This window comes from Aedes albopictus, chromosome 1 (assembly GCF_035046485.1).
Source record: "Aedes albopictus strain Foshan chromosome 1, AalbF5, whole genome shotgun sequence".
NCBI lineage: Eukaryota > Metazoa > Arthropoda > Insecta > Diptera > Culicidae > Aedes > Aedes albopictus.
Genome location: NC_085136.1, coordinates 149,177,135 through 149,196,020, shown reverse-complemented (window position 1 = coordinate 149,196,020; position 18,886 = coordinate 149,177,135). Strand labels below are relative to the sequence as shown.

General features: G+C 39.4%; 1 protein-coding gene and 1 long non-coding RNA gene across 2 annotated transcripts in view; both read left to right on the top strand.

Annotated features, from left to right (window-relative positions):
• Positions 1 to 18,886, top strand: part of LOC109421885 (J domain-containing protein) — a 176,443-nt gene that overhangs the window by 70,753 nt on the left and 86,804 nt on the right. The window lies entirely within an intron of this gene.
• LOC134285772 (uncharacterized) lies at positions 10,067 to 11,709 on the top strand. Its single transcript, XR_009996620.1, has 3 exons — positions 10,067 to 11,392; positions 11,453 to 11,521; positions 11,592 to 11,709. It is a non-coding gene; the product is annotated as an uncharacterized LOC134285772 (long non-coding RNA).

Sequence of the window (18,886 nt, the reverse complement as noted above, 5' to 3'; positions counted from 1 at the left end):
TGTAAACACCAGATTTTGTTAAGTTGTCCAACGGGTCTTTCGTAGATCCTAAGAGAGTTTGAAGTTGGTTAGCTTTGCTTGTGAAAACTAATTCAAAACCAAACTTTCTGAGAATTGGTCGGAGTTTTTTGGTGTCATTGTTGTAGTCCACAATTATCCGTTTAAGTGTAGGTTCTGTCCGTGTCAGTGTAGTCAAAGAACGTCTGTATTGTTGTTGTGTCTTTTTGTTGATGATCTGTTGTATTGTTTGTTTTGTGTAACCGTTCAACTGTGCTGTTTCGAAAATGTAATTAAGTTCTTTCGTTTTTCCTGTTTCACTTAGTGGAAGTGTCTGCATTCGGTGTATCATGTGATTGAAGGATGCAATTTTGTGTTGATGTGAGTGATTTGATGAATTTGGAATAGTGCGTTGAGTGTGTGTCGGTTTTCTGTAAATTTCGAAGGAAAGTGTTGATTCTTGTTTTACGATGAGTATGTCCAAAAATGGTAGTTGGTTGTTCTGTTCAATTTCATAAGTGAATTCGATGTTTTTGTGTGCATTATTGATATTGTTCAAGATTTCAGGTAAAAGATGTTTCTTGACAATGCTAAACACGTCGTCAACGTATCTCCACCAGACTAATAATAATAGTAAAGTAAAGCCTTCAAGCATTGTTTTGTTAATGTCAGCAATTCTATTGATATTTTCTTTTTAAAATTCTTTTAGTAAAACCTTTGGTTATTCATTCGACAATGACTCTGGGAACATTCTTACAGTTTTTTAGGAAGTGTCTTCGGCAGATCATTCTATTTATTTTTTGATTTTCGTCGATTTTTTGGACTTTCATTATCTATGCTATACGGCATTCCTTTGCCAATTCCTTCGAAAATTCTATTATAAATCGCTTTTATAATTTTAATGAAAATTCTTTAGAAAATTTCTTCTAGATTTCTTCAGTAAATATTTAAGGAATTTCTGCAGCAGATAGTTTTTGAATACCTTCGGTAATTCCGATATTGCTTACATAGAAAATTGATTTGGGAATTTTCCTTGTAAATTTTGGAAATTTCGATTATTACTTTGGAAACTTCTTCAGTAATTCCTTTCGAAATTGATAAGGCAAATTTCTTAAAGATTTCCTTTGAGAATTTATTTGAGCAAAAAAAAACTTTGTTGGTTCTTTAAAAATCCTGTCACGGTGATACTACGACAATTACTTTCGGAATTCTTTCAAAATTTTATTCAGGAATTCCTTTCGGAGAATTCTTTGAGAATTTCTTCGCAATTTTTTTGTGAAAATTTTTCGGCAATTTATTTTGAGATTAGATTTGGCCAATTTTTTTTAAAAGCCTCAATATTTTTTCCAGGAATTCCACTGGTAATTCTTATATGAATTCCTTTGCAACTACTTTTAAAGTTGTAAGGTAATTTTGATGCAAATTTTTCCAGCAATTTCTTTGGGAATTTGTCGGGAATTTTTCCGTGAATTTCATAGGATTTTCTTAAAGCAAGCCCAGTTTAGAACTTATGAATGACCAATTCAGCAATTTTCAGCAATAGATATAAATAGAACTAAATCATAAGGAATTACAATAAAATTGCCTGAGAAATTTGCAAAAAAAAAAAATGAATAAAATTGCTAAATTAATTTTTGAAGAATAGCCATTGAAATTAAAAAAATCCAAAGAAATTATATAAATTAAATTCCAATCAAACTACCGCAGAAATTAAAAAAAAACATGCTAAAGGAACTCGCAAATAAATAGCCATACTGCGGTCTAGCGAACACGGAGTCGTGGGTTGAAATCCTACCCATCTCTCAATTTGTCAATTAGCAATATTCTGTGCCTTCTAATTAATTACAAATTTTCCCCGTACATCCCTATAGGATTTCACTAGAGATTTTTCTAGTAATACCTCCTACGATTTTGCTGGAAATTCCAACTATTCCCGAAATTAATTCGTTTGGGGGGTCCTCTAGAGATTTATATTTAGATTTTTTTTAGCTGGAATTTCTTGAAGAATGCCAAGGGGAGTTCCAGGAGTAATATCATGATTACTTTTAGTAATCAATGGAATAAAAACTCTAGTGGATCTCCTGGATGAGTCTTAAGAAAAATCCCTGGAAGAATCAAAGGCATTTCTGAAAGTATCCTCGGAAATTTGATTAGACGGATTCCAGCAAGAATGCCAGAAGAAATCTCTAGAGGGATTCCCAAGGCTCCTTTGAAGATTGCCTTGAATAATCCTAGCAAGTTTTTGGAGGAATCCTTGGAGAAATTCTTATAAGAATCCCTAGAAGAATTTCGGGAGGAATTTCAGTGAAAAATTCTGGAGGAGTCCTAGGAGGAATTGCTGGAAGAACCACAGCTGGAATAGTTTGAGAAATCCAGCTGAAATTCCTGGAGGAAGAGCATGAGAAGCTTATGGGAGAACCCTTGCATAAAATATCTTGGATAAAAATTACTGGAGGAATCACCGGAGAGCTTTAGAAGAAATCACAGGAAAAATTTCAGAAGGTATTATTAGAAGGATTCTGGGATGTATCATTGTGGAAATCTCAGCAGTCCTGGGAGGAATTGCTGGAGCAAACTATACAAGAAATGCCTGGGAAAATCCAAAGAAAAAATCCTTGGAATACCTAGAGAAGTTCATGGAAGTACCGGTAAAGGTATTTTGGAAGAGTTTATAGACTGTTTCAGAAATTATAAATACACTTTGTTTATTAAATTAAATGAACTGTTCTAATGATTTTTACCAACTTCTTTTAGAATATAGCATATTGTACTCCATATTTTTATATATCCTTCCAATTGTCTTGATATTTTGAGGAACAGCCGAGTTCTCTAACAAATAACTTAATTTTTCAAATTTGCTTTTGCACAAAGCTGTTTTTTAATTATTTCAACATTATTTATCACTAAATATTGAAAATTATTTAAATTTTTATCACATTCGCTGTCTGAACAAGTTATCTAAAGAATACCTTGACCAAAGTTTGGGAAAAATCGATAAAAGCATTTCAACAACATTTTTTCGGAGATCAAGTTTCTTATTTTTTAAGGTTTTCTACGGAACATAAAAACTACCACACAGTTTCTTAGCTTTCCTGAACGCATTTAATCTAAACAAACTTATTTTTTCTGCTCATTCGATCCTTCAGATGGCAAAGCTTGTCATACCATAAAAATGAATGCAGTAGGCAGAAATTAAGACATTCGTTTGATTAACGTTTATTGCTACTGGTGTTGTTGAGGAATTTGAAACAAAAAAAAATTGTATTGAGAAGGCCCGTAATGGTGGTTCTTGATCGAATATTTCAGTAAAAATTACTCTTACCAATCGAGAAATATCTTTTATAATCGATACAGCAATTTTTATTGTGTTTGGAAATTCAATATTTTATCTGTGAGCTTTTTTTCTTTTCTACTATGCTACATTTTTTGAACTCTTTGTGCAACTTCAAATTTTAATCATCTAGTTTACAGATCCTATTTTTTAACTTTTGCCAGAAACATCAATAAAATTGGTATTATTTGCTTCGTTAGCAAGTTTACTATAAGAGCTAGAATCCCAGGAGTATTGCAGCAAGTAAGTATGCCATAATAATTCCAGCTGGAATTCTTCAAGCAATCCCCATTGGGACTACTTCAGAAATACTTCTAGGGAATTATTTTGGCATACTTACTTGCTGCAATACTTTCGGGAAATACTCCTGAGATTCCTCCAGCAATACCTCCTGCGATTGCATAAGAAATCCCTCCAGTATACTTGTATCGATTCTTTCAAGGAGAACTGTAGGTATTCCTCCAGGCATTTGTTAGAGGAACTACTTTTAGGCTGTCCTGATTCTAGGATTTCTCAACTAATTTCTTCTATGAAACCTCCCGGAATTCTGAGAATTCCTCCAGATAACTGTGGAACTTTAGAAGTTATGCTACAGATTCTTCTAGAGCTTTCTCCTGGTTTTTTTTTGCTGGGATCTTTCCAGGCAAACTTCCTGGAATTCTTGCAGAAATTTTTTAATTGTTCTACCATGGATTTCTCCAAGGACCCATCCAGGATGTCCTTCAGATATTTTATCCAAAGATTCCTCCAGAAATTCCTTTTGGCCTTCCTCCAATGACACCTCAAACAACTTTTCCTGCGGTTCTTCCAGTAATATCTCCAGAAATTCTTACTAGAATACGTCTAGAAATTCTTCTAGTGATTACTATACGAATTTATCCTAGAATACTATCCCTAGAATTCCGGGAATTCTTCCCGGGAATCTTCCTGAGATTCCTTCAGAAATTGCTCCTGAGATTTATTCAGGGCCTTTGTTATATAGACTGTTCCAGAAATTATAAATACACTAACGATAAACTGCCATTTCTATTTGAGCACAATATCCAAACAAGTTTCTTCGAATCTCACGATTGACATTGTTGTCAGCCGTCAGTAAGCATCCAAGATAGACGAATTCCTGCACCGCCTCAAACAACAACCACAACATAAATTGGGATGAAGCGAAATTGATAAAATGTGTTTAAAAGATTTCACATTTGAATGCGTGGGAGTCCATGATCATCACAGTCAACAGCAAAGAACCATTGATGAATGAGGGACTCCCAAATCGTATCGTGCCTCTTCGACCTAACCGACCTGACAATACAGTAGCATCTCTTAGTTTTTGGACGTGTACGAACAACGTACGAAAATCAACGCAGTCAGTCAACTATTGTCCTGTAGATGGGCTAGATCACACCCGAAACCGGTCTACGTATAGGTAAATTTAATCTTTTCTTGGGGGCTGTCCATAAACCACGTGGTCATTTTTTTGGGACTTTTCAAACCCCCCCCCCCCCCCCCCACGTGGTCATTTGTCATTACAATTTTTTTAATTTGTCCATACAAAATGGTCATTGGCCGAACCCCCCCCCCCCCTATGACCACGTGGTTTATGGACAGCCCCTTGACGATTGTAAGAACGATAAGTGTTTTGCCTTGTCTCGTGTCGCGTCTCGTGTGTGACCTCGAAGGTATCGCCGTCTATCGTTACATTACTACCTAGACGGGCCTTGTTGTGTTCGGTTCCGCCTGCTTTGCGGAAGTACAGTTCTGTCACCGTTCCAAATGTTCTAGCGACAATGCTCATGTCGACCGCAAAGCACACGAATTAACCGGATTTTGTGAAAAAAGTACCGCGGCTGTTGAGGTCTCATTACACCTTCCAGAGCGATGTCGAAGAGTAGGTATGAGAGTCCGTCGCAGTCCTCGGCAAAATTCGAATGAACAGGAAAGTTCACCCGAAACCCTTACGCTGTTTTGCACACCGTCTATCGTTGCTTCCCAGGAAAGCCGTTTTCGTTCATAATTTTCCATAGCTCTGTGCGGTCGATACTGCTGTATGCCGCTTTGATGTCGATGAACAGCTGATACGTTGGGACCTGGTATTCGCGGCATTTCTGGAAGATTTGCCTGACGGTGAAGATCTGGTTCGTTGTCGACCGGCCATCTATAAAGCCGGCTCGATAACTTTCCACGAACTCATTCGTTTTAGGTGACAGACGACGGAAGACAGCATTCAAATGAGCAATCACCAGTTCTCACATTCCTAATGGACGTCTATCTTGTGAATGGGGCAGATTACTCCTCACGTCCGTCTGATGGTGCTGATGGAAATGCTATTATTCGAGTGATTATTTCTGTTATTGCAAAAAATGTTGTATGCAACTCTTTGCGAAACTGGGCGTGGACCTACCTGGAATCGAACCCTGAATACCCGCGCGTTTACCGCATGGTTAGGTATATGGGCCATACCCTAATACAATTACCACAGAAGTATGATACTAAAAAGCAATAAACAATTCCTGATGCACAACTCTTGCTTATTTCCTACTCTATTTCAATCCCTCATATTTCTGCCAACCCATAAACCATGATCAACGGCTTGCACAATCTATGAATAACGAGATGTATGCGGAAAACCACTTTGAGAGGAGAATATTCGCCCCCTCTTGAGATGACTATGCTTCCTTGGCGGCAGGGTAATCCATGCTGTGGCCGACGCTTCCCGGATAGTTAGCCTTGGAATGTGGCACAAGTGGTTCGCTTGGCGGGTGGGAGCCAATATAAGCTTGCACCTCGCTGCAGGATTTATGCAAAAATGCCAACCCCATACTTGAATACGTAATGCGATGGATAAGCGGAAACTGAAGATTGAGATGGTTCGTGAGGAGAATACTGCAGCCGGGGTACAATACATAGAGCTTACCGCAGGAAATCAATCGGGTTTCCTTGGTAAATGCCGACTCAATAGTGATGAGTGACCAGTAAGTCACTTTCGTTTATTTATTGCAGCAAGTGCATTTAAGGTTCTAGTATTCAACATTCGGATTCCCACATGGAAAGATTAATCCAAACTTACAACGAGCAATGCATTTTTCCGAAAGCTTAAATAGTAAACAATCAACCTTTGATTTAACATTTTCCAATATGTCTAGATATGTTGATGAGTATGAACATTGTATCAAAAGAGCAAAGATCTCATACGACTTTGTATTAATAACAGATTTCCATCAATAATGTGTGCTCAGTTCACTCAAGCTGAAATCTCAGAGAAGTAATATTGCTATCATCGACCAGTAATATCGACGATTGGCCTTTTCAGTGGTGCTATTCCAACGAACAAGTATGAAATTCAGCTGAACTAGCCCCACCAGAAGTTGGGCAGGCTTCATCACTGCTGTGGTTGCCTCTGCACTGCATAAGCATAAATGGGTCTGATACCTACGACGTGCATGAAAAGAGGGAGAATCCAGGTCATCTCCAGACGGAGCCCAGGCATTTATTGCATGCACATTTGCAGACCCCCACACGGACTGAAACAGATCGATACTGAAGCATGCGAATAGGGAATACCACCTACCTGTCGTTGGTGGTCAGCGCTCTGGTCATTTAATCCGTACATCATCAACACCATCATCGGCATCGAGAAAAGGGACACCATTCAGGATGTGTCACTGTGGTGAATTCATATCGGATTCGATTATCTATTGGCAGTTGCACAATTGGCGGTTTTATTGCTGGAATTGCATGAGAGCTCAGGTTTGGTCCTTTAGTGAGAATAACACATTATTGCTATATAACATTTGAAGCTAATTTGAATTTTATCCTTTCTTGCGAAAGGATTATTTGTTCGATGAATGAACCTACAGGCGTCAATAAAAGTCATGAACATGATGAGTATTGCAGTTTAAAGACGCTCAAAATCCAGGGTTACTGACTTTATAACCCCAGACTTCATTCTTCCTCTTAGTAACACCTCATTGAATAATTTCTTACAGAGCAGAAAGTTATGAGAATCCATAAGAGTTTCAATAGGTGAACTTGAAATTATCTGGTTTTTGAGCTGCGGCAGCCTCTAGTTTCAATTAAGAAAAAATATTACATTCAAGATTACGACGGTTCAAATTGAGATAACAACTTTTTTGACGAGTTATCAAATTTATCAAAGAAATATGGTGATAATACAAACATTGTACCATTTCACGAAAAGCTAATACCCACAAGATAAAATATCCTGGGCTACAAAATGGTGAGTCGACAACCTGAAGCGTCGAACATAGCTCTGGTCCTCAAAAGGTTATATCTATCTACATCGTACTGAAGTTCATAACCGTACATGAAGTTCTGACCGAGGTTCTGACGTCAGCTAGATTGGGGCATCAGAGGCATTTTTCCTGAGGCTTGAGGAACCTCCATTCTGCAATACTGTTTGCTACCAAGTGTGCATCCATTTTTATCACTTCACGAGGAAGGACAATGTGCACCTGCCGAAAAAACACGTGTCACTTTTCACTTTTTCCTTTGAACAATGCAACGCGATCGAGATTCTCACCGCAACTGCCACAAACACTTGCATTTTTCACTTTTTTCTTCGAACAATGCCACCCGATTGCGATCCCCATCCCAACTCGGTTAGGTCTCCGTTTAGGACAGGTGAAAAAGAAGCAGCAGGGAGCTGTGCACGCAGGCCAGCGTAGGAAGTCTGATTCTTCCCCCGGCTTACCTGTCGGGAGAGATAGTGGACGGATCATGGTTGGTGAGGGTCATCAACCAAAATCGAGATGGGCTGTCTGCGATGAACTTGGCTATGCAGCCTTAAGCAGGCACTATTGCGACTTCGAAAGTCGATTTCGCAGGTAGCTCCTCGGGTAGCTCAAAGGGTGTGGCATAAGCACTCGTAGCAGCGGGTGAGGTAGTCTTCAGGTGAGGAGCTGCCATGCGGGTACCAAGGCTAGGCGGTTACTAATCCCGAAGGCCGGCTGGTAAGTCGAACCCCAAGCAGGCGTCCCGGAAAGGTAGGAAGGGTGGTGGGCCTGAAAAGGCTGACCCGTCCCGACCCGTGAGGCCTTCAGCAACCACAGGTCCGTTACGGCCTTCAGCAACCACAGGTCCGCGTGAAAGGGGACGCGCTCGTCATAAAGACCGAACAGTCTAAGTACTTTGCATTCGACCGGACAAAAATCCCAAGTAACATTTTCATAACAAACTAGCTGTCCCGGCAAACGTTGTCTTGCCAAGCTGAGGTGGTTTGACAATTGTTGAGCTCATAACATCACCGCACTCTAGATTGATTTAATTTTGATCATGTCAAGTACAAGACACTGAAGACGACCTTACAGTTGAGGTCGAAATACGTATCTGTCAAAAGATGCAAATTCTTAGTGGAATTCAAAGGAACAGTACTTAACGCGATTTTCTTTTTATTTACAGATATTCCCCTAACAAGCCCAGGTTAATCATCATCTTGATCATGTTGATTTTCTTCCTCGGTCATTAAAATCAGTATTTTCTCATTTTTTCTCACTTTTTAAGGTGATTTTCGTAACTTTTTATACATATAAACACAGCCACCATGAATACGAATCGAACCGTGCAAGAGTCATGCTGATCGGTTCACCCGTTCGTGAGTTTTGTTGCCTCAAAGGAATTTCAAACTCATTTTTATATATATAGATTTGTCTTGTAGAGGTTTTGAGAACCGTCATAAAACCTAATTCCTTTTATTCTCGTTTTAAAGTGGCTTCAAGAACCTCTTCTAGTCTGTTATGTTACTTGGGATTATTGACCAACATCGATGCACCTCTGCGCTTCCTATTTTGGAGGTGTGTCACATAGTCAACACTGATCGTACGGTAAACAAACGATCCGATGTTGACTATTTATCTTCACAATATGCTGGTGTGCTACACATAATCAGAAACCAAAGAAGAGAACACATCAACACAGACAGAATACAATATGACCCACCCGAAGAAGATCGTGACCCGACAATCAATTCCCAAACTTGAGAACGTACTTGCATGCAACATTAGTTAGTAAAATAGGACCGAAACGATAGTTGGGTAAATAATTTTTGCGACGAAAAAAAGATAATATTTTAATAAGTGTTTCATGCCGGTAACTATTGTAATTTAGAAGATTTTGAGCTTGTATAGATGATTAATGTTTTTGATAATGTTTATAAGAAGTATTTGTTCGAATGTTTAAATGTTCAATGACCACTGCTTAACAAGAGCCTCCTGACAAAATTGCTAATGTTTCTGTAAGATTGGTGTAAGTTTCCTTGACTATGCGATATTTATGTAATCCTTGTAATCACTCTTAGAATCCTTGAAACGGTGTTCAATACATCGAAACGTCAGACATTGAAACAAACTAGTTTTTGATTTCCAACAAAGACTGCTTCGCCGATGAAATATCACTGCCTGTACTTGGACGTCTTGACAACGATGCGAAGCGACGCCAAGCTCGTGGATCTGGGCACCAAAGTGCAAATAAATATGCAATTTGTTATCACAGGGACATCGAGAGAACTGGCAACACGGTCGTGTCAAAGGCATACCGCGAGCTACCGGTATATGCGTGATGTAAACAATTGCCCATAGTCATTCCACAATGCGCAACCAAAACTCACATCACTTTGTCATTGGTCGGCGTTAAGTCAGAGGGGACCAAGTAACAAAATTGGCGAAAATAAGATTTTAAGGGCATTTGATTAAGAATTACTTAAGCTACTTAGAACATTCACCCAACTTTCTTAATGTTACAATCAACGAGAGTTATAGCACAATTTTCTTTTCATTGAACTGCAAAAATCGATAATAGCGTGCAGTTAGAGTGGACCATATGATTGATGTCAAGAGAGTTGAAAAAATATGTATTGGTTAGAATCCAATAAATAAAATAGTTTATCATCAAAATGTGATACGTTTCCAAATCGTATGATTCCCTAACGCATTTTCTGATGATTATTGATCAAGAAAGCACGTGAAATTTCATTTTGTTATGGTCAATATCGTGTTTTACAGATCATCTTGTTGAAGCATATTATTACATTTCGCGTGCAGACAGAGTGGACTATGTGTCTCTAAGAAAAATAGTTGAAATTACCTTATTCTTCGTAATCCTTTCCAAATCAAAATATGTTTGTTTAGTAGCTGTTGGGAATCATACAGTAAAACCTCCATGAGTCGATATTGAGGGGACTATCGATTCAAGGAAATATCGAGTAGTGGAACAAAAATCCTTTGGGAAGCTTTTTGGGGGGACCATCATAGTAACCCAGAAATTATTTTTCAGTATGGAAAAATTTACCTCCATGAGTCGATATCGAGTCAAGGAACATCGACTCATGGAGGTTCGACTGTATTGAAATGTACCAATTCCCGTTTCATGAAGAAATTGATTTTACCGATTATTTAAGAATTGTGTACTTGGTTCACTCTGTCTGAACGAATTTTTGGAAAATGCCAGTACTCTGAATAAATTATTATGAACTGTGTATCTACAATATTTCAAAAACGTACCGAACTATAGAAATACATTCAAAAGTTGTTAGTTATTAAATGTTCAAGTTAAGAATTCTTAAATAGCTCATTAATTGACTACCCTTCATGTGATTTTGAACTGTTGTACTGTTGTACTTGTAATAATGTTGTAATAACAGAAGTATCAAATTTCAAACTTCCGACTCACATTATAAACCACTCCTATTAACTGTTGTCCTACTTGTTCATTATTTTTTCATCAAATATGCAAAAACTTGAGTGTGAACTGTAGTTGGTTGAAGATTTTCCAAAAACCGTTCAGTCAAAGTGGACTAAGTACAATCAATTACTTAGCAATTTCTCGGTTTCAAGCTTTATTTTACGTTTTTTCGCGATCAATACAGAGCGATGCTGTGATGAATAGTTTTTGAGATTTATGGTAAAAATTCAAGAACATTTGTTGAAAAACTCAAAACTTATAGAGTTGCAAAACTAGTATTCAGTGTCTAGACGCCATGATAGTGTTCGGCGCAGTGGTAAAACAAATTATTGTAAACTACACCCTCACCATCTACCCACAAATAGCCAACACAAGGTAAACACACGCTACCAGGTACTAACAACCCCCACACACCAACCGATCATTACGTTTTAGCTTAAATTCACCAAACCCGACAGCCCTACGCCAAGCAACCGGCGATACAAACGTAGCGGTATCCCTATAGTGAGATTTTTAAAAAAAAACTAGTTCATTAACAAAATTTAAAACAGATAATAAAACACACGTTTTTTAGACCTCCCTGAAGAAGACCCAAACCAAGGGTCGAAACGTCGGATGAAATAGTATCACCCCGCTTATAATTTATCCGGACCGAAAAGCCAACCATAGAGGGATAACTCTGCAAACTTTAAAGTCGTTTATCTAGAAATTAAGTAAAAGACACATGGTCCTCTCTGACTTAACGCCGACCAATTTTAAAACAAAATGAGTTATAAGGTCTTATAAGGTCTTAGGGGGAAGAGGGGTTTGTGAAAATGTGATAAGCAATGTGTTAAGCATAGAAAAACCCCGTACGAAGTGGAGAGGGGGACGAAAATCCCCAATTTTAGCGTGACGTACTCAATGGATGCTCCCTACTGACACAGTTGAAATGTAATATCAGAAAGAAGAGGAAGAGTAACTGACCAGAAAACATGATTTTCTCAACAGTTCCTTGTGAAATGCTGTGAACAACGTCAATCTCGAATGGTGTAGTTTTGATTGCAAAACATGTTATTGATGTATTATTGATGATCAAATATTTGAAAAGTCCCAAAAATTTAATAATAACTGAATTTGTTCTACAACAAAACATGTTATTGAAATGTTGTTTAAAGAAAATCTATTAATAGCACGATCATAACAAAATAAGTTTGTCCAACAAAACATGTTATGGAAAGGTAATGCCTCAATAAGATAATAATAACAAACCAAGATATAAAAACAGATTTTGTGATTCCGTTGTTATCATTTTGATATTCTCCTCTGCTCGGTTAGATTTACAGGCAAATACAAAAAAATCGCTATCCGGTTTCGATTTTGCGTGTGGTTCGCGGTTGTTTATGTTCAACTGTGTTTGCGTCGGGCAAGAACTGACAGATCATAGATCAGGTCATATATCAGATCAGAATAGTATTGTTCTGTGTTGCAAATACTTAAAGAAAATTTTCGATCTAAACTTGGGTTTGGCGACCAGCACCAGAGATATCATGTACATGTAGAGCAACATTTTTCCACACAATCAGAAGGTGAGTTTGGTACAGTGGTAAGGTATAGAATTGTGGATCTCGAGGTTGTATATTCAAGACCCGGTTAATACTTTTTTTTTAATCTCACACTGAATGTGACATCGTAATATAGCCTCGCCGAAGTCGCCGAAACTCGCCCAAAGTATCTATATGGTCTCCACTTTGGTACTCATATAGCAGTTTTGTGCATCTTATACGAGTGAATTGGGTCATAGGGTATGTGTTCCATCAGTAATCTCACGCTCCCATAAGCATCCTATTCGAAAACTAGCGATTACGGCACCGGTCAATTCCGTTCTTTTTGTTTTCATGGGTGCTCACTAGTATGGGACAAATATCAAATCCTCGCTCCAGTCGACTTTTTAGATCCCATTTAGGTCCCATATGAACTGTACAAAATTTCAGCGCAATCGGTGAAACTATAATTTAGCGTAAGCGGTTCAAAGTTTTCATAGCATTTACTATGGGAAAAGTTACACTTTCAGATAAAAAATCCCAGAGGTCGTCCCTTGTCTCCTTAATTCAAATCGATCAATGTTTCTTGTAGAATAATCAATTATGAAACTTTCCTTCGAAGACCGCAAAACAATTGGATGCTTGTGGAAAAAGTTATTAATTTATTACCGATTAGTGATCCGACGAACGGCTTTTTGTTTTGTTTTATCAGCAGCACTGTAGCTGCTGCCTTGGTTGCTGCTGTTTCTGGGGGTGGTGATGCCTCCCGCCCCCCGGGTAACAACGGCAGCAGCAGTGCTGCTGATAAAACAAAATAAAAAGCCGTTCGTCGGATCACCAATCGGTAATAAATCAATAACTTTTTCCACAAGCATCCAATTGTTTTGCGATCTTCGAAGGAAAGTTTCATAATTGATTATTCTACAAGAAACATTGATCGATTTGAATTAAGGAGACAAGGGACGACCTCTGGAATTTTTTATCTGAAAGTGTAACTTTTCCCATAGTAAATCCTATGAAAACTTTGAACCGCTTGCGCTAAATTATAGTTTCACCGATTGCGCTGAAATTTTGTACAGTTCATATGGGACCTAAATGGGATCTAAAAAGTCGACTGGAGCGAGGATTTATTTTTTCCATACAAGCGTGTACCATACTAGTGCTCACTTCTCACAAAAAATACAAAAATAAGTAACAAAACAAACAGCGCTTCAATCCTTTGTTTTTCGTAGGATGAAAATGGGAGCCACATGCTTAATAAGGGAACCAGTACCCTATATCGTGATGCATATTATAAATTATACATACCAAAATGTTTACTGGGTAGGCTTACATCTATTCGTACATACGGGGCGTTGATTGAAAGGCTATTGTACAATTAACAAAGCGCCACTGAAATATAAGTAATATTAACCTAAAATCTACCAAAAAAAACTAATTGTAATAAAATTATAGTTTGAAGCATCGCAATATAGCTGTTCGAAATCAGTGTGCGGTCTTTCATGTCTCGGCGCCAACACAATTCTTTAGTTTTTTTTATAGCTCAGGGTGACACAAAAATAACAAAACATGCTATCGTTGTAAAACTTGTAATTGACGAGTTATTACTGAATAGTATAATTACATAAAAATAACAAATATTACTATCATAATATCAGCCATAATATCAAATCAATAACATAATTTACCACCATATGAAGCACTACAAATGCATATTAGAAGTATCACATATTGTAGTGGAACCTTACAAATGCGTAATAAATTAGGATATCACATTGGGGCAAACACAACACAGAACATATATTTTGCCCTGTTACCCTAGTGGATAATAATTCCCGATGACAGGATCACGAGGTTTCATTATTGTTGTTAGTCCATCATTCAATCCTGTAATCGCCTTTTCTCTGGCAGGATGCCTTTTTGTTCGCAGCATTAGTTGCTTTCATAGCTTGAGTTTGGTCTAGGTATTTCTAAGGGGGCGTCCAAATTCAGGTTTTAATACGAGACGTTTGCATTTTGATGTCCCTGAAATTACCTAAAAGTAGACCATCAAAAACTAGATTGCTGATATCTCATGGTGCTTTTTCAATCCAGAGCACTGCAAATGTACATAAAAATTGATGAAAATGTGTACAAGTTAAAATACATATTAAAATATGTTGTTATTTTGACATTCTTTTTGCTATTATTTTGTTAGGCGTCGTCCACAAATTACGTAATGCTCTAGGGGGAGGGGGAGTGTGTCTGAGCGTTAAGGTCCATACAAAAAAAAAGTTTCCATACTAAAAAGCGTTACGGAGGGGGGAGGGAGGTAAAAAATGTCGATTTTAGCGTTACGTAATAAATTCAATGGCAAAATCAGTTATTCTTTAGCTGTTATGTCATAGAAATTTAGATTTTATTTTGGTTATTTTAACTGTTATTTCAAACAATACATACATTTATTTGTTCAACATCATTAAGACAAGACAATAGTACGCCACAATACTCGGCTTGTGGCTGCCGCTCTCCATCCTCGGTCGCGCCCAATGCTCACCAAGTCACGCTCCACCTGGTCCGCCTTCTTGTACCAACCGGATGGTTAGCAAACACCAACTTTGCAGGGTTGTTGTCCGGCATTCTTGAAACATGCCCTGCCCACCGTATCCTTCCAGCTTTAGCCACCTTCTGGATGCTGGGTTCGCCGTAAAGTGCAGCGAGCTCGTGGTTCATCCTTCTCCGCCACACACCGTTCTCCTGCACACCGCCGAAGATGGTTCTTAGCACGCGTCGCTCGAAAACTCCGAGTGCTTGTAGGTCCTCCTCGAGCATGGTCCATGTGTCGTGCCCGTAGAGGATAATACTCCAGAAGAAACTGCGGTCGAAAAAGATTCACCCCCGTACCAAATGCACCATGTATAAAACGCTAATAAGACCGGTGGTCTTATTAGCGTTTTATACATGGTGCAATTGGTACGAGGGTGAATCTTTTTCGACCGCAGTTTCTTCTAGAGCCCGTAGTAGGCCCGACTTCTGCTGATGATGCGCCTCCGAATTTCACGGCTCACGTTGTTGTCAGCCGTCAGTAAGGATCCGAAGTAGACAAATTCCTCCACCACCTCGAAAATATCCCCGTCTATCGTAATATTACTACCCAGACGGATCCGGTCGTGTTCGGTTCCGCCTACCAGCATGTACTTTGTTTTTGAGGCATACACCACCAGTCCGACCTTTGCTGCTTCGCGTTTCAAGCGGGTGTACAGCTCTGCCACCGTTACAAATGTTCTAGCGATAATGTCCATGTCGTCCGCAAAACACACAAATTGACCGGATTTTGTGAAAATCATTCCCCGGCTATGACACGAATGCCACAATAATGGTAAAGTGTCGTTAATAAATAGTAATAATAATAATTCCCCGGCTGTTGAGCCCGGCTCGTGGCATCACACCTTCCAGAGCGATGTTGAAGAGTAGGCATGAGGGTCCATCACCTTGTCTCAGCCCCCGGCGAGATTCGAATGAATTGGATAGTTCACCCGAAACCCTTACGCAGTTTTGCACACCGTCCATCGTTGCTTTAATCAGTCAAGTCAGCTTCCCAGCAAAGCCGTTTTCGTCCTTGATTCTCCATAGCTCTGCGCGGTCCATACTGTCGTTTGCCGCTTTGAAGTCGATGAACAGGTGATGCGTTGGGACCTGGTATTCACGGCATTTCTGGAGGATTTGCCGTACGGTAAAGATCTGGTCCGTTGTCGACCGGCTGTCGATAAAGCCAGCCTGATAACTTCCCACGAACTCATTCGTTTTAGGTGACAGACGACGGAAGATGATCTGGGATAGCACTTTGTAGGCAGCATTCAAAATAGTGATCGCCCTGAAGTTCGCATATTCCAAATGGTCGCCTTTCTTGTGAATGGGGCAGATAACCCCTTCCTTCCACTCCTCCGGTAGCTGTTTGGTTTCCCAGATCCTGACTATCAGCCGATGTAGACAGGTAGCCAACTTTTCTGGGCCCATCTTGATGAGTTCAGCTGCGACACCATCCTTACCAGCTGCTTTGTTGGTTTTGAGCTAATGAATGGCATCCTTAACTTCCCTCAGCGCGGGAGTTGGTTCATTTCCGTCCGCTGCACTGGCGTCGTCGTTTCCTTCGTTGCCGTGGTCTCCCGTGCCTACGTTCTCCATACCAATCAGGTGCTGATCGAAGTGCTGCTTCCACCTTTCGATCACTTCACATCCGTCCGTCAAGAGGCATCCATCTTTATCCCTGCATATTTCGGCTCGCGGCACGAAGCCGTTGCGGGATGCGTTGAGCTTCTGATAGAACTTCCGTGTTTCTTGGGAACGACACAACAGTTCCATTCCTTCGCACTCCGATTCTTGCAGGGGGCGCTTTTTCTCCCGAACGAGGCGGGTCTGCTGTTTCCGATTCTGTTTGTAACGTTCCACGTTCTGTCGAGTCCCTTGCTGCAGCATTACCACCCTCGCTGCGTTCTTCTCCAAAACCGTTCTGCACTCTTCGTCGAATCATTCGTTCCGTCGATTCCGTTCTACGTACCCGATGGTGCTCTCGGCTGCGCCGTTGATGGCTGCTTTCATTGTACTCCAGCAGTCCTCTAGAGGGGCCTTATTGAACTCGAGCTCGTCTGGCAACGCGGCCTTGAGATTCTGCGCGTATGCTGAGGCGACATCCGGTTGTTTTAGTCGCTCTAGGTTGTACCGTGGCGGTCGCCGGTACCGTACATTGTTGATGACGGAGAGTTTTGGGCGCAGTTTGACCTTCACCAGATAGTGATCCAGTGTGAAAATTACACTGTTGAAAATGCTTTGACACCCATGTGTACAACAGAAACATGTGCTCGATGAACTAACTGAGATTTGAATTAGTCGAGAGTCCGATGGCACACTGATTATCATACCTATAAGTAATTGGGAGACGGTGCCCGAAGCTCATGACAATTAAAAATGACTTCTTTTCCCGCTTATGTATGTCAAAGTGTGCACAACAGTGTGCGTTAGATGTTCATCTAATCCCAATCGAAGGAGGTTTGGATTGTGAAAAGAAGCTTACCATGTGAGACTGTGGAATCGAGTTCTGTTCTACGCCTACTGGCGACGGATATGGTCGAGTGACTCCGTAGCTTGAAGGAATAGAACTGCCGTAATTCTGCAAAATGACGTAAGCGCCATTTAAAATTTCGATAATTTTTGGTATATTATGTATAATATCTGGTGTAAAAATAACATTGTGGTATGCCTGCTGTTTTAGAATGCAAGATCTAGTCGTAATCTATCATCTATGGAAAGAAACTTAGAGGATGAGCAAGAATTTTATGCATAATAACCAAAAAATGGGCCAAAACCTTGAATGTCGCTTACGTCACTTTGCAGAATTACGGCAGAGAAGCGCCCGTCTAGCGGATTGGGAGTCGTGAGTTCGAGTCTCAGCCAACCGATCATGCATTACCATTCCTTAATCGCTAATATATCTATCTCAATTTACATGTTCGGCCATTTGGTTGAATTTCATTCGGCCAAATAGCGTTCGGTCAAATTACTGGGAACCGTAAGTATGTACGAAGAGCGAGTGCAATTTATTTATTGTAAGAGGCGAACCAGTCAAGGGCTGGAAGTCTCTTTAATAAAGACAAATCAATCAATCAGTTATTTATTGTTGAAACTTTTTTTAAATACACGGACGGAGACCGCCTTCCAGATTTCAATAGCTCTTGCACTACACACTCGTTGAGGATGTAACGCTTGTAAGATTTTCTTTATGCGATTGTCCTTGGACGGATATTAATGAGTACTTTCCAATTTATTATTGATCCTTTATATTGTTTATACCCATTAGGCCTGTCCACCTTTTCAAAAATGTTCTCTGATTCTCAAGTCCACCCCCATAGTTTGATTGGCATCGTAAAAGAAGTAACTGGTCAAAATTTCAGCCAAATCCATTGAAATTAAGAGGTGCATCTAATCAATTTTGTGTTTTTCGACTATTTTTGAACTTCAAAAAATCATAACTACACTAAAATTTGTCAAAACTTAATTATTTCGGCAGAAATTGAAAGCTGTACTTGTTTGCTACAAGTTCTCCGATCAACGTATGCCAATAAATTTGTAGGAAAATGTGTAATTATCACATTTGTAATCAGAAAAACCTTAAAAAGATGATTTTTTGATAGATTTCGTTCTGGAACACCCTAATATACGTAATAAGTTGGATTTTTTTCAAAACGGCATCATATTCTCCAATGTTATTTGGTTATTTGCTTCTTTGGCATCAATACTGTAGGAGTTGAGCAAAAATTACTAAAATTCGCGAAAGCCAAATGTGGCCTAATAACTAGTTTTTCCGGTGCAA